Source organism: Physeter macrocephalus, chromosome 12 (genome assembly GCF_002837175.3).
Source record: "Physeter macrocephalus isolate SW-GA chromosome 12, ASM283717v5, whole genome shotgun sequence".
In the NCBI taxonomy this organism is placed as follows: Eukaryota; Metazoa; Chordata; class Mammalia; order Artiodactyla; family Physeteridae; genus Physeter; species Physeter macrocephalus.
In genome coordinates, this window is record NC_041225.1 from 32803864 (window position 1) to 32816361 (window position 12498).

General features: G+C 46.7%; 1 long non-coding RNA gene across 2 annotated transcripts; it reads left to right on the top strand.

The window, feature by feature from the left end:
* The first annotated feature begins 9538 nt into the window (after positions 1 to 9538).
* On the top strand, positions 9539 to 12079 carry LOC129392617 (uncharacterized). Of its 2 annotated transcripts, none has more exons than XR_008618794.1 (3): positions 9539 to 9747; positions 9975 to 10191; positions 10397 to 12079. It is a non-coding gene; the product is annotated as an uncharacterized lncRNA (long non-coding RNA). The 2 variants fall into 2 exon arrangements; XR_008618795.1 differs by lacking the exon at positions 9539 to 9747 and adding an exon at positions 9799 to 9874.
* Positions 12080 to 12498: the final 419 nt, after the last annotated feature.

The window sequence follows — 12498 nt, forward strand, 5'->3', positions numbered from 1 at the left end:
TGCAATTGACACCCGCGTCCAGTGGCCCCTGTGGGCAGCAGGCATTTCAGGGAGGGAGTGCTCGCCGTGGGACAGGCAATAAAAGACTGCATTTCATCACCCGTATGGGGACAGGGCAAGGTGAGACTTTTCACTACCATCTTGCTGCTGAAGAAGATGCAATAAGAATGATTTTACTGAATAGTACTGGGTCATAGTAGGCTAAGCTGATAAGCTTGTGTCTCTCATTCCTACTTGCTAAATACTACAGAAAAACCTCCATGCTGTGTCTTTGTTGGCAGATATGGCAGATCTCACTGGACTTTCCCTGGGCCCAGGCCAAGGAAGAAGGCCCAGAATGCACCATTTCCACCATCCCCTTTGGTTTATTTTTCTTTTGGGGGTAGTAATTTTTTCCTTTGCCTTTTTTCTGCCAGCCCTTCATGCCCCTTCTAGCTCCACTTACCACAACTCCCCTGAACATCTAGCTAACAACCTAAAATATATTCTCGTATATAATAATATACAAGCATATACAAAGTTCTAATAATGTTATTTACAAAAACAAGGTCATACTTTATACAGGTTTTTGCATCCTACTTTTCTCAGAGAAGTTAACCACCTGAATTTAACTTTAAAGAAGTTAAATTAGTTGTAGCCCTAATTTATTCTTATTAATGGTTATATAATATTCTAAGGTGAGAATTACTATGCTTTACTCAACCCTATCCTATTGATAGGTATTCACTTTGTTCCCACATTTTTCCAGAGCTGCAATTCTCTTTTTTTTTTTTTTTTTTTTTTTTTTTTTTTTTTTTTTTTTGTAGTACGTGGGCCTCTCACTGTTGTGGCCTCTCCCGTAGCGGAGCACAGGCTCCGGACGCGCAGGCTCAGCGGCCACGGCTCACGGGCCCAGCCGCTCCGCGGCATGTGGGATCTTCGCGGACCGGGGCACGAACCCGTGTCCCCTGTACCAGCAGGCGGACTTTCAACCACTGCGCCACCAGGGAAGCCCCAGAGCTGCAATTCTTGAATATAAAGTCTTATGTACTGATGCTTTTATTTCTATGCATTAGATACCCAGACATGGGGTTATTGCTAGGCTGAAGGATATATACGTATTATTTTAATGGATGTTGCCAGATTGCCTCTCATTTAAGCTGTAACCAGTAACTGAGTACCCGTTTCACCATATCCCCAAGAGCAAAAGGTGTTATTTCTGTTTTTAAATTTTGCTAGTTTGATAGCTGTGAAGAATTATCTCACTGTTAATATAAACTGCTTTTCCTATACTCGAGAGTTTTGAGAATCTTACAAAAAATTTTGTTAGTCATTTGGATTTTCTCTTCTGTAAATTGCTTCTCTATATGCTTGTCCATTTTTTATTAGGTAATTGTCTCTCATCAATTTCTAAGAACTCTTTGTAAATAATGGATACTAAGCTACTGTCTGTCCTCTGAATTGCAAATAATTGGCACCTTATTTATCTTTTGCCATAAACAATTTTAAATGGTTTAATATCGACAAACATGTCTGTCTGGTTTTTTTATGGTTGTTTAGTTCTGTTTTTCTGGGGGTTTTTTTCTTTATTTTTTTGGCTGTATCAGGTCTTAGTTGTGGCACGCAGGATCTTCGTTGAGGCATGCAGGATCTTTCGCTGCGTCATGAGCTCTTTGTTTCGGCACACAGGTTTCTCTCTAGTTGTGGCATGCGGGTTTTCTCTTTCCTGTTGAGGTGGGCGAGCTCAGTAGTTGTGGCGCGAGGGCTTAGTTGCCCTGCGGCATTTGGGATCTTAGTTCCCCGACTAGGGATCAGACTCAGGCCCCCTGCATTGGAAGGTGGATTCTTTACCACTGGACGACCAGGGAAGTCACTGATTTTTTAATAGCTTAGAAATTTTCATTGTTGATAAAAGGGTTTTCCTACTGCTAAATTATTGTGTAGCCCCTTAAAAAAATCTTTTTTGTGAGATTTTTGTCTTGCATTTTTTTTAAAAAATTATTTATTTATTTATTTGTCTGCATCGGATCTTAGTTGTGGCACTCGGGACCTTAGTTGCGGCATGCAGGACCTTTCTTTGTAGTGCAAGGGCTCTCTAGTTGTGGTGCTCGGGCTCTAGAGCACACGGGCTCTAGAGCACTCGGGCTTAGTTGCCCTGCGGCATGTGGGATCTCAGTTCCCTGACCAGGGGTTGATACCGTGTCCCCTGCATTGGAAGGTGGATTCTTAACCACTGGACCACCAGGGAAATCCCTATTGTCTTGCTTTTAATATTTAAGTTTTTATTTGGAATTGATCCCTGTGTAAGTTGTAAGACTGAGAACACATTAATCCATCTTTTCCTCTATTAGACCATCTTTTTCATGTGTTGGGTTCTTAAACATACTGGATCTATTTCTGCTTTCTCAGTTTGGTTCTAGAGCTAGTTTCTCTTCCTATGCCAATACCATATTTATTTGAATAGAGTAGCTTTCTGGTATGTCCTGATCTGATAATGCAAATTCCTCTAACTATTCTTTTTTAAAAAGTTGGTATTCTTAGGAATTTATTTTTCCAAATAAGCTTTATAATTTATTTTAATCCAATTATCTGTCTCTTAAAAAAACTCTGTTAGGATTCTATTTGGAATTGCATTAAATATATATATTAATTCTAGGAGGGATGACTTTAAATAAATACTATGCCTTCCCATCCAAGACTAAGGTATGGCTTTCCCTTTATTCAGGATTTTGTTTATGTCATTTGATAAGATTTTATTGTTTTTATGTAAGACTTTTTTCTTGTTATATTGTGTTCCTAAATATTCAATAGTTTTGGTTGCTACTGTGAATAATTTTTTTCCCATTTCTAGTTACTTAAGGCTAGACTGGAGAGAAGCTGTCAATATTTGTACATTTATCTTGTATCTAGCTATGTCACCAAATACTCATTAATTCTGATCACTTTTACTAATTTCTTGGGTTTCTAAGTATATCATCAACAAAAATAGACAAAGTTCTCTCTTATTTTCCAAGGTTCAAACCAGTTTTATAGTTTCTTGTTTTTTGTTTTGAGGACACTGTTGTGGCCTCTCCCATTGCGGAGCACAGGCTCCGGACGTGCAGGCTCAGCGGCCATGGCTCACGGGCCCAGCCGCTCTGCGGCACGTGGGATCCTCCCGGACCGGGGCACGAACCTGTGTCCCCCGCATCGGCAGGCGGACTCTCAACCACTGCGCCACCAGGGAAGCCCAGCTTTATAGTTAAAAAACAATTTTTATTGCATTTGCTGGAACCACCAAGATCATGTTCAATAATAGCGATGGTGATTATATCATCTTTATTTGTTCCTGATTTAAATGAACATTATTCTAGAGGTTCACCATTTAGAAAAATATTCTCTGTTGGTTCTTGGTAAATGACCTTTATTTCTAAAGTTTCCATAATATAGTGTTTAGAACTTTTAAGGAAAGGATGCTGTTTTTTTCAAATGCCTTTAAAACTCAATCGTGTGTGTGTGTGTGTGTGTGTGCGTGTGTGCGTGTGATTTTTTTTTTTTTAATTGCTCTAACTTTGTTTTTAAAGAAGAGACTTTTGTGCTTGGAAATTTACACAGGCATATAGTCTGTCTCTCTTTCTTATTTTAATGGTTTTCCAAAGACAAAAATCAAGCAAAAAGTTATTTGCATATGATGGAATACAATATCATTTCAAATAACATATTCCCAAAGACTATTGTCATAAGAAGAGCATGGTGAAATAAGTTAAAGTGGAGAAAAAAATAGAATGCAAAACCACAGACAGCATGATCCTAATTCTTTAAAAAATAAATACCTATCTAGACATGAAAGACCTCAGAAAGGAAATATAGTGTTAAGAGAGACATGGGTGATTTTGACTTGTTCCTCATAGTCTTCTGTATTTTCAAGATTTTCTGTAATAAACTTGTCATGCTGTTATAATCAGGAGGAAAACCACATTTTAATTTTGAAATGTCAGTAACAAGAATCTTATGTCTCCTTCAGATGCAAACAACACCCAGAGTTTTCACAGCACAGCCTGGTTGGGGCTTAGTGGAGGATTGAGGCTTACAGATTCTGGAAGGTTCGGGGTCCTACTGCCACCCAGTGGGTCCCATTTTCAGGACCTATATTACAGTTGTTTATTTAACCCCAAATCCCTGCTCCTTCCAGCGCTTGCTGCCCCTCCACCCCGGGACAGCAGTGGAGCAAATCTGAAACGGGGGCCAGAAGAACAGACCAGCCCTGGCTCTGTCTTTTTCCTGCTGTGTGACATTGGCAAGTCACTTGCCCTCTCTGAAGCATAAAATAACTCCTTGCTCATAAAATGGGGCAATAATGTCTGGTCTTCTTGGTTGTGTGGATCAAAATCTAAAGGAGACCCTACAGGTAGAGCTGCTTTATAAACCACCCAGAGTAGTATAAACCCAAGGGATTGTTCTTGCCTCCAAAGAGAGAGCTCTTTGTCGTAATCTGAATATGCTGATTGCAAAACAATTCTTATTTAATTGGATCCATATGAGTAGGTCAAATAATAATAATGATTACTGAGAGTGGTGATCATATCAAGAACAGCTCACTATGCTTCTATTACTAACCTGAACCTCCCTCCAACGCCCCAGTTTGAAAGCCTCTCCCATTCACCTGCTCGTGACTCAGGGATCACAGATCAATCCTGTGCTTGGAGAAGGGCCCTCAGCTCCTTCTCCCATGATGCAAACGAGCGGCCAGGATTGTCTTCCGTGCTTCGGTCTCTTCATATCCAACCACAGAGTAAACATGAATGGATTGCTCATCCAGCCTTGAAACGCTGCTCCGTGGACAGATGTGCCGTCGGTCGAGGGATTTTAAAAAGGCCAAGCAGGGGATGATGCTATGGCATCACCTGTTCCTTCAGCCAAAATGCGTTTAAAGCACTCCTCCCCCACAGATGCACCCTGTGGCAGCTGTCAAAGGTCCCTTCCTGCCACAGCTCCTCATGCTTTGTTCCTAAAACAGTTTCTTTCCCCCAGCTCCCCAGGGACAGTCCGCAGGGGGCCTGGACCCTCCCCCCCACGGTCAAGTTCCTGCACCCAGGCTGAGTCTCATTCCCCTTTAGTAACCCTCTCCACTGATTAGACACCCCCTTCAATTCAATGTTTCATCCCATGAAATCTCCTTCAAAGAAAAATCTCAGGAGACCCCCAGGTGGTAAGGAGGGAGTGTTGGGGGCCCAGAGTGCATGCCCTGATGCTGAGGTGGGGTAGGGGGTAGGGCATGCTAGACCTCCCTTTAGTTCCTGCTACAAAGCCTTCTCACCTACGAGAACTAGCAACAACTCCCAGAGGCCTCTTTCCTCCCACATTTCAGGGGGAAAGTGACTGCTTACAAGTTTTCAGAGAAATAAAAGCAAGCCACTTTCCCAGGAAAGCCTTGGTCACTGGTCAAATTTCCTCCATTGTGCTGGAACTCAGGGGCCTTGTCATTCTGGACACTCAGACCCTTTAGCCTGGGAAAATTTTCTTGAATTATTTTATCCATTATTTCCTCTCCTGTTTTCTCAGTTCCTCTTTCTAGATTGCTTTTTTGGGGGTTTGTTTCTAACTGGGCTCCCTGCCTTAGGCCATTAGTTTGCTCGTCTTTCTTTTCCTAGACCTTCACTTTGTGAGGTTTTTTTTAAAGATTTATTATTTATTTATTTATTTATTTATTTATTTTGGCTGTGCCGGGTCCTAGCTGCGGCATGCAGGATCTTTTAGTTGCTGCACGCGGACTTCTTAGTTGCGGCATGCATGCAGGATCTAGTTCCCTGACCAGGGATTGAACCCGGGCTCCCTGCATTGGGAGCACGGAGTCTTACCCACTGGATCATTTGGAAAGTCCTAGACCTTCACTTTGCCTTTTGGCTTTACTTCCTAGGAGAGGTCTTCAACTTCTTTTTCCTGTCCTTTGATTATTTCATTACTTCTATCGAATTTTTAATTCTCCAGAACTGTTAGTTGTCTTCTGAGCCTTCTTTTGGTCTACCATCTGCTTCTTGTTTCATGGCTGGAATTAACATTCCTTTCAGGAGTTCCATAAGAGTAATTTTTTCCTTCCTCCTTTATAGACTGTTCCTTCAGGCTTATTTGTTTGTTTGAGTCTCTGTATTTCAAGGTCCTGGATCCCTGGTTGTCTGTCCCTATTGCAGAGTGAGGTGCTAAGACGTTGATTAGAAATCCTGGGCACATGGGCAGGGCTATAGGGTCATTTTCTTAGACTCCCCCCTATTTTGGGGGGGTGGGGGTCCCTAAACATGTCTGTATCTTTAGGTCTTTATTTTGGTGCTGGTGGGAACTCCAGAAGTCAGCCTGGGAAAAAGACACATTAGGGTTTTTTTCACTAACTTTGTCCATTTTAGAGCCTGGCTGCCGACCCAAATACTACGAAAAAACATCTGAGAACAGATTCACACAGAACATGATTAGTTTGTAAAAATCAGACTTCTGTAGTGCCCTCTCCAAGAAAGAAAGATGCCCCAGAGTGTGGGACCAGACCAGGTAGTGTTCATTGCATCTACTTTGGAATTTCTGGTGGACAAATAAAATCTCCCCAGCAATGTTGGGCCAGGATCCAGCCTCACTTCCTTCAAAAGAAGTGCTGTACCCACCTGGTGTCCGGACACCAGTGGGATGTCGGTGTCTTGGCCAACGGGGTTTCCCTAGATAAGCCTAACTTGGGGAGAACCTCCCAGGTCATTCAGCCTGTGGATCTAGTTTACAATATGCCCAGTGTCTTCTGTTCTGACTGATTCTCTTTCTGCCCTACCAGGAAGCTTCTGTTCCCTGAGATGCTGTATCTCAGAAACAGCACTCCTGACGGCCTCCCAAGGCTCTCCTGCAACTGAGTCATGATTCTCACTGTTTGCAATTCCTCTCTGAAAGTGCTGCAAGTTGCCTGTGGGCATTGGAAGGCACCGGCCACATGAAACATTTAATTTAAAGGCTTTGCGCCCAGGAGAAGAGAGTATTAGTATTATTAATATTATTATTATTTATCACATTTAAAGTGTTCCATCTCTGAGCCTCTGGGTACTCATAAAGCAAACAATGCTCCCATTTAAGCACCTAAGTTAGAGGTAAATGCCCTGAGTCTTGTCAGTTGGAAGCAGGCTGTGGAATGAGAGGATGAATGGCAAAATCTCCAGCCATGCTTAGAATGCTCGGTTTCCAAAGAGAGAGGGACTTGCATTCACAGGATGTGCCATAGGATCAACCCTGTCCTGGAGCGGCCCCACATGTACTCTTCAGTGGAATTAATAGTTGTTTAGATCCAGGGAGCTGCCTTACTGCATAAACATGAACAGAAGCAGTGGAGTCAGACCCTAGAGCCACAGAGCTGGCCAAGCCTGGGTCACTGCTTCGAATGGGTTCATAGCGTCCTGGGGCAGGCAGACCACAATGCAGGACCAGCATGCTGGGGCCTAGGAGCTTGTGGGTTACTGGAGGTCCGTGTGGTGTCCTAGGGTGCTGCGGAGCCCCCAAAGGCACAGTTCTTCCCCCCTGCCATGCAGGTCAGAGTGAGACCTCTGTGCTCAGGGCTTCTTGGTTCCACAGCATCAAAGGGACCCGGACAAACAGGAACACATCTCAGAGGACCATCCAGGAGGCTGAGGGGCTTATAACCGCGTCTGATGTGTTACCTCGAGGGATTGCTGTTATTTTGGCTGGAAGGAAAAGGCTGGGGTTGGGGGTAAGAGGGAGAGGGAGAACACTGTTGAAGGAAATTAAGGACCTAAATACATAGAAAGACATCTCCAGTATATGGATCGGAAGACATAATATTGTTAAGATGGTAATACTCCCAAATTGACCTACAGAGTCTATGCAAAAATCCCTATCAAAAACCCAGGTGTCTATTTTGCAGCAATTGACAAGCTGATCCACAAATTTATATGGAAATTCGAGGGACCCGGAATAGCCAAAACAACACTGATGAAGAAGAACAAAGCTGGAGGACTCCCACTTCTCAATATCAAAACTGACTAGAAAGCTACTGCAAGCCAGACAAAATGGTACTAATATAGGGACAGACATAGAGATCAGTGGAACAGAATTGAGAATCTAGAAATAAATCACGTATGAGCAATTGATTTTCGACAACGGCGCCAAGACAACTCAGTGGGGGAAAGAACAGTCTTTTCAATGGGGCCGGGACTGATGGATAGGTACATGTGAAATGATGAAGTTGGACGCGCCCCACAAACATACCACATCCAAAAAAAAATCTCAAAATGGATCAAAGAGTTTTTTAAATGTAAGAGCTAACACTACGAAACTCTTAGATATAAATCTTCGTGACCTTGGATTAGGCAATGGTTTCTTAAACGTAACACCAAAAGCATGAGAGACAAACGTAAAAAAATCAACTTCATCAAAATTTAATTTTTTGAAACTCGTTATGTTGTATACTTTAAATATATTACAATTTTATTTGTCAGTTGTACCTCAATAGACTTAGCCCTGAATTACCCTCCTAGACCCTGAGTCTTGTGCTGCCTTCAAGGTACAGAATCCCTTAACCACAAGGAAGCCAGTGTTTCATTCTGGAAATGACTCCACCTCATAGGTTTGGAGACAATGCCTGTCTTTCCCCAGAGCCAGCAGTTTGATAGTCAAATAGAAATCAAATAAAGAGAATTCGCCCTTGGAGAACATGGGCCCAGGGTGAGAACTGCCAGGGGCCCTTTCAGGAGCCTGGATTTCGCCCGCGCCTGCACCGGGCCCTGCGTTCCTTTGACTGGAAGCATCCACCCCAGCAGCCCGGCCTTTGTTTTCACTCCTCGCGGGCTTGACCATTTGCGCAATCCAGGCAGTGACTGGGCTGGGACAGCACAGCCCAAGACAGCAGACTTTCTACGGGCCACTTCCTGGAAAGAGGGGAACCCCCGGGAGAGAGGCTGATTACTTAACAGGATGTGTAAGCTGTCCCGCTGATTCACCCAGAGCCCATTCAGGGAACCAGCAAGGCTGAGTGGTGTTTACTTTTGCAGAATGTGAGATGGTGCCTTGGACTCGGGCGAGTTCCGGCAACACCCACACGGCAGATGAGGCCCCCAGAGTTGGAGACAGAGACAAGGGAAAACAGACCACGGCAGCTCTCACAAATGTCAGGCTGTGCCGGTGGAATCATGGAGACTGACCCTTGACACACCAAGGTTCACCTGAGGGAGGAAGCACCACAGAACACCCCACGCACTGGGGCCAGCGCTGCCCAGTAAGACTCACCCTCCCCTTGTGCACGTGTGGGTTTCACACAGGCCAAGGTCTTCCACGTGCGTGACCTTGCCTGAGCGTTTGCGTTGGGCCATTTGACCCACAGTAAAGGGAAGGAAGTGTCAAGCGTCATTAGGGCAATTGATGGAAGCCGTTTACGATTACGTCCTGGTTCCGCATCAAGCTTAGGGCTTCATAAGCATCATCTCCTTTAACTTAAAGCAGGGTGCAGAGTAGGTGCTGCTATTATCCCCACTTTACAGCTGATGAAACTGAGGCTTGAGATTCTAGAAATGCAGGTCACGGCAGGTCAGTGGCAGAGCTGATTCCCACTGACACCCCAGCCCCACCCGACCCATTTGCATAATCTAGACCAACGATCATCTGCAGCTGCCCCCTGGGTCTCTGGTGGCTGGTCACAGGGGCCAGTGGGGAGGGAGCCCCGGATCCCACGGAGCCCTGCGCAAGCGCTCTGATCCGCCTCGCCTCAGGGGGCAGAGAGGCTGCTCACGCCACCCCCTCCCCGTGGTGATCTCGGTAAGAAGAGGAGCCGCCGGCACCAAGGCAAGACGGGGCCCGCAGCTGTGTGGGGAGGTGGTAGGGAGCTACAGCCGTGACGGATCTCTGGCCGGGGCCGGGCCGGGGCGTCATCCCGCGCGTTTGAGTGGGTGACAGGCAGCCGGGTGTGTGGGCTGTGATGTAACAGAGCTGCTACAGCTGCTGGATGGCGGGGTGACTGACTAACTTTCCTCCTCTGTCAACAGCCTCTCATGGCCTCCACGGCTGGAGAGGGGGGTGTGGCAGTGCCCACAGCCAGGGCCACCCGCCAGGCACCGAACATCAAGCACGCCACGGATCAGCCAACACTCACAGCTGCCGCCACCGTAGCCTTGGACCAGATGGACTGCTAGGTCGGTCCTGGCGCAGAGCACGTGTGGGAAGAGAAAGCAATGCAGGCAAGACCCAGAAAGCAGGCTGTCGGTGCGTGAAGAAGGGTTTTCTTCTTTTGACCTAGAGAAGGAGGTGAAGGGAGGGGGAACCATGCTTTGACTTCCCACTGGGAGCCAGGTGCGGTGTAAGCACCTGCATGATCTCACTGAGTCTCCACAACCGCTCAGCGAGATGGGTATCGTTCACTCATCCATCCATTCGTTCATTCGCTTCAATATTTCTGACCACCTGCCAGGTGCCATCACTCACAGCATCGTTTTACAGAGAAGAGGCTCAGAGGTGATCTGACTTCCCCAGGCGAGGCCGGAGCTGGGGCTCACAGCCGCCTTTGTGTGAGTTAGAAGAGGCTGCACCTCTGGGAAGACGCAGCCTCCCACCAGGAGACACGACCTGGCGAGGAGCGTTTTCTTGGCAGGCGCCCCGTTCTGCCTCTGAGATCTCACGGCCAGTGGGCGGTACCGCCGGGCCCTGGGGAGCCAGCCGTGCCCTCCTTCCCACACGACACCAACTTTCTCCGCCAGCAAAGGTCTCACGGCGGGAGGTCACCTTAATGGACCTGTTGGCAAACTCTACCAACCAAAATCAGTGTTTCTAGTCAGAGAAGGGAGACTGGAAGAGTCCTTGTGGAACAGCGAGCAAGCCAAGCGCCCAGCAGGGCTGGGGCGCTGGAGCCAAGGGCCTGATCACGCTTGATGGAAGGGACAGAGGTGGACGCTGGTCCTGCACCCGTGGGGAGTGGGGCATGGGAGCAGCGTGTGGAAGTGACGTCAGTTTTGGTTGGCCCATGTGAGTCCTGTTTTTCTAGCACTTGCAATGTTCCAAGGAAAAGGATAAATGTTGGTCGGAGCTACCCCAAGGATGTATGGGTGTAAAATACTAAGGGGAACATTTAAGAAAAAGTTTCTAATAAGATCCATTGAGAAGTGGAAGGGGCTGCCTTAAATGTAGTGATGGCCCCGTTGCGGGCCGGCCACCGGTTTAAGTCACGTCAGTGTGGATTTGCATAAGGTTAGGGGACTTTCCAGTGGTGAAACTCAAGGATTATGATTTAACAAACCCATTTAGGTTATTGCACTGAGGCACTGCCTCAAAATTCCTTGCCATGCAAATAAGAATCACCTCACTGAACGGGGCCAGGCCCCTGAAGAAGGAAGTGAAGGATGGCTGGAGGGAGGGGTGCCCCAGGCGCATCTGGGGAAGCCAGGGTTCCAGGAGAGCCCCCGCCAGCTGCCATCCCAAGCTGACTGCGTGTCGCTCTGGGAACCTGCGCAGGTCCTTGGCCTGGCCGGCCCCTCTCCCAGCTGTTTCCCCGACCACCTTGGACCCTGGGGAACGTGGGAAAGCCTGGAGCAGAAGAGGAAGAGCCGGGTGTGTGTGTGTGTGTGTGTGTGTGTGTGTGTGTGTGTGGGTGCGTGCGCGCGCACCCCAAGCACCCCAGCTTGTCTATACTGTTACAATCGGGACGCACTTCTGCACCAGCCGGCAGAGCTGCTCCCACCCTGGCCCCCAAATTGTGACAGCCCAACACAGGCCGTGCCCAGTGTACGTAGGTTGAATTTATATGCATAAATATCATGGATGGATGAAAAATACGCACAGCACAACTATGCCCTTGGGTTCCTTGGGGCTCCTCCATCCCCGAAGCCACTCAAAACTGCCAGGCCACCCTTGAAGTCTCCTGTAGCAGTGAGGGTGGGAGCTGGGCCCTGGGGCCTTCACGGAGAGAATCGCCGGGTTAATATTTGTCAAATATGCTGGTGCTGGTTTTTTCTATAAAGTGGCTTTGGTTTCCATTTACATTTCAGGGAGAGGCTGCAAAATGATAAGTAAAAAAATCACTATCTCATGATTAATTTGCGTGTCTTTATATTGAAAATAAAGTTAACTTTTTGGGCTGGGGCTCTTCCTATCTAGTTTGTGTGGCTGTGAATCGCTCACATACAGCTCTATCCTGCGGCTCTTTGACTTTCTGATTTGTAAGCGTGCGTTACGTTCAAAGATGGTAACGCTTAGTCGTGGAGGTTAGAAATTTCTCAGCGATAGCAGGGGTCTTCAAGGCAAAGGCTGACAGCGTGAGGGACCCTTCGTGTCTCTACGTCCCTTCCCAGATGTCTGGGCTTGTCCAGGGGGGCCAAAGAAGAAGGCCAGTCAGCTCTGGCCCACACCCGGAAACACTCCTTGCTGATCTGTCTTATAACTTGGGGATCCCATGTAAGATGTCCATTGAGTAAGAGTTTGTGGTTAAAAGGTTGGAACACTCACTTCTAGTCCAAAGTGCTCATTTTGCCCGTGAGGAAGCCCATGACTGGGTGAGGGGTAAGTCGTTGTGGACACATG